This window comes from Micropterus salmoides, unplaced genomic scaffold, assembly GCF_014851395.1.
Source record: "Micropterus salmoides isolate LMB-PRFRI ecotype aquatic unplaced genomic scaffold, ASM1485139v1 Ms_hic_scaffold_6, whole genome shotgun sequence".
NCBI classification, from domain to species: Eukaryota; Metazoa; Chordata; class Actinopteri; order Centrarchiformes; family Centrarchidae; genus Micropterus; species Micropterus salmoides.
In genome coordinates, this window is record NW_024044348.1 from 26,756,021 (window position 1) to 26,759,796 (window position 3,776).

At 37.8% G+C, this 3,776-nt stretch overlaps 1 long non-coding RNA gene across 1 annotated transcript; it reads right to left on the minus strand.

Moving 5' to 3' along the window:
* Positions 1-493: 493 nt before the first annotated feature.
* LOC119889768 lies at positions 494-2,441 on the minus strand. Its single transcript, XR_005442156.1, has 4 exons — positions 2,362-2,441; positions 2,247-2,280; positions 1,841-2,003; positions 494-852 (listed from the first exon to the last, which is right to left on the minus strand). It is a non-coding gene; the product is annotated as an uncharacterized LOC119889768 (long non-coding RNA).
* Between the last annotated feature and the right edge of the window lie 1,335 nt (positions 2,442-3,776).

The window sequence follows — 3,776 nt, forward strand, 5'->3', positions numbered from 1 at the left end:
AGATGGAGGAGGCAGGAAGAAGGTTTAAAATTATGTGAGAGTAAAGAAGTTAAAGAAAGTAGGGAAAGTGAGCATGAGGGTGTAATATACCTCAGTGGTATAGAGCAATAGCAGAAGTAAAAGAAAGACAAAAAGATACTGCTTAAGTAAGAGGAAAAAGGGTGCAGGGTACAATTATAAGTATCTGGTTCTATAATGTAAACAGGTAACAGATTCCCAAGAAAGAGTAGAGAATGTGCAGAATGAAAAGAATTGAAACTTGGTCATAGACGGCAAAAGAAAAAGCCTGACAACCCACAAATGAGCACAGTAGGATTAATGGAAAGGATGGATGCCTTAAATGGCAGATGCTCTCAGCTATTATCCAGTTCAAGTGTGTTGAATGACTCATGATATGAATGAACTACCATCTTGACTGTGAAACACCTACACACACCTACACCTCTGGTCTCTCACTGTCCCACCTCTCTCTGTCTCTCTCCCCCCCCCGTCTACTCCACTTTCTCCATCAGCAGTATGTTTGATAAAGTTGCCTAAATGACACAGAACTTGTCTTTTTTCCGTTTTTTTTGTTGACTGCTGCTTTACCTGGTCTTACTTGTAAAATATCCATGGCGATTTGTAATGTAATAGGCTACCAAGTTTTTGACAGAGTGAAGTCTGTCAGTCTGTTAAATGCTGGAAGAGGCATTGAAGTTGGTTTGCCATAGTACATTTCAATGATATTGACATTGTGTGTGAGTATACTGAGGACTTACATTGCGGGTCTTGAAGAAATCAGTCATCCTCTCGCAGGTCCACTGGGAGGGCACGAAGGGCCAGAATGCATCTCATGTGTACATCATGTTGTTTCTAGATTGATAATCAAAAAAATTATCATTATACAAATGTTGTTATAGTGTAACAGTTATACCAATCTAATTCTAAAAGAATAATAATACTATTATTAGCAACAACAGCAATAACAATAATAAAGCCATCCAGCTGCAACTACCTATAAGACAAGACTTACAACATGACAAAAGATTTGGAAGCCAGTGCAGTAGGGCTGGACCCCAGTATTCTAGTTATTCACTAGGGGTGGGAATCTCTAGGCACCTCACGATTCGATTTGATTACAATTCAGAGGGCTGCGATTCGATTATAAAATGATTATCGATGCATCTTGACATAACTTTTCCCTGGATAATTACTAAGCATTTAATTTGCACATTTAAATCCAAAAGAAACATCTCCTAATTAGCTTAAAAGGACTAGTTTGCATCCCTAATTTACTTTAATAACCTCAGCTCAATGGTCCATTTCTTTAACATTCAGACTCCTCTGAAAACAGACAAAGTTAATAATAAGGATATAGCCTACAGTATGTGTACAGGACAGAGCTGTACACCAGTTTAGTCTAAGCTTGTACCGGATGTTCTCAACCCTTGACTAATAGGTTAGTTAGTAATGACATAACGTTACAGTTGATAATTAACATTAATTTGTTACTAATTTAGCTAACGTTACATAAATAAATAAATATTTTAATGCATTTCACGGTACCCAAGGACGCTTTACACATATTTACAGTTACAGAACAAAAAAAGTCATTCAGGATTGAATGTCCGGTGTGGGGGACAGAGAGCAAGCCCTTGTCCAGGGGAGATGTTAGCTAGCACCAACAGCCTTCACTCTTCCAGCGGTTGGGGAAACTACAGACTATTATTAATGGACACACAGTGACCTACACTGCACATTTACTACCTGACTGAAACTTACTGCTAGAAGTCCTAATCTGTAATGACCACACATTATGTGATCTACATTGTGGCTATGGCAAAATCAATCTTACACTCACCTGGAGGTCATAAATCCTAGGATCTCCGCAGTGCCTCTGCTGTCTTACCCGTCTGTGAGGCCCTCCACCTGGACAGGACAATCAGCTGTGGTGTCAAGCTCACAGTTGAATTGGCTCCATAGGTTCAACATTAATCATGATGACGATGGAACTCAGAAAACACCTGCAGACATTCAAACACAAACACATAAATGTATGTAGATTAATGTTGTTACCACTATGGGAATTTTCTTTTAATAAGGAAGCATCCTAGTAAGTTCAAATGATGCCTGTATGTTCCTTTAAATACCTTAACTCAAGTCTTTCAAATCCATGAAGTATAAAAAGCATCAAGTCTACATAATCTTGAATAATTCAAAAGAATTATACTAACTCTTATGCAGAGATGTGCAAATTGAAAACATACCTTGGATAGCTGTAGTGTCACTCAATACTTAATCCTGCAGGAGCAGATAAAACACAAAGAACGTCATCTATTGCTGATTTTTTTTTTAAATACTATATTTTATCATTTCACTTACTCAGCGATACAAGAGCTGCTTTCGCAAGTCAGGTGATTATGGACAAGATGAAATCCCTTCAGCAGCATTCTCTATAATCCTTAATGGGCACACACATGAACACCAACTTTTTATTAGTTTACACAAAATAATGGCCATGTAAACACTTCTCACAAATATGTGATACTGGAATAGTTTAATGTTGTGAAAAATGTATTTAACGTTAGTCTCTAAGAGTAAGTTACCAGTTCAATAGTTACATCTAGCTAAAAAGTAATGCAGTAATACAACATTCCTACCATAAATCCTCCATAACAATGATAATGTTCAGTTTTGGATGAAACTGTTTCAGAGAGTTGTTGATTCGACTGTATGATCATTTTGGAAACTGCAGTTGTGCTGCTGGTAATTTGTAACGTTATCACATGGACAGGTGCTTCTGTTAATTTGTCCATCCCATTAATATCTGATGCTAAATAACACACACTCTTTTTGTGTAACTTAATAATGCAACTCATGTCAACGTAAGGTTACCACAAACATCTTCCAAAATTAACAAATGATAAAATAGTTTCAATGAAAACTGAGCATTCTTCACCAGTTAAAAGGTTTCATTACCACAGTGGAAAAATAACGTTACTCCTTTACAAATACATATTAACGTTACACAGCCACTTCAGATGAGGCAACTAGTCTCTGAAGGGCTGAGGAGAATCATTAGGTTTACAGCTAATAACGTTTTAGCCATGCATCAACACTATTTCAGGAACAGCTTATAAACAAACGCAGAAGTTGACTGTCTCCACAATGTAACGTTAACTAACGTGAGTTAACATTAACTGACAGTGACAGCAGTTCACAATAGTGCAAAGTTAACTTAACGTTACCTCAATGTGAGCCAGCTTTCTTCTAGCTTTAGCCTTTCTGTAAACGTAATTGCGCCTGAAAACAGAGCCGAAATGTGATAAACTTTTTTACTCACCGGACCAAAGTGCATTCTCTGCCGACTGAAGGCTTCCGTCACAACTTTACGTTACTTTGGAGCTAATGTCCGTTAACGTTAGCATAAAAGTAACGCGCCAAACTGCCTCTTCATCCTGAAGCGGTCCTCCCAGAGCACACACGGGTGTAAAATAGAAGTTAAAGAATACAAAAACATTTCTTTCACAGCGCTGCGAATAAATACTGGTTCTCTTGACTTTTGTTAAATAGGTTAAGAGTTTTGCTCCGTTACTTGCAAAACCGTCTCCCTCGCGTCGGGTAGCCATCTTGAATTTTCTGAAAACGTAAAATCCCGTTTGGCCGTTAATGACGTCACACGTCAGGGTGCGTCTCAATAGTCGAAGGGTTTGATTTAGAAATCCATCATCACTCAAAAACTATGATACACACATAATTAAAACAACATAACTCGTTAAGAAGACTTGGTTGTTTAG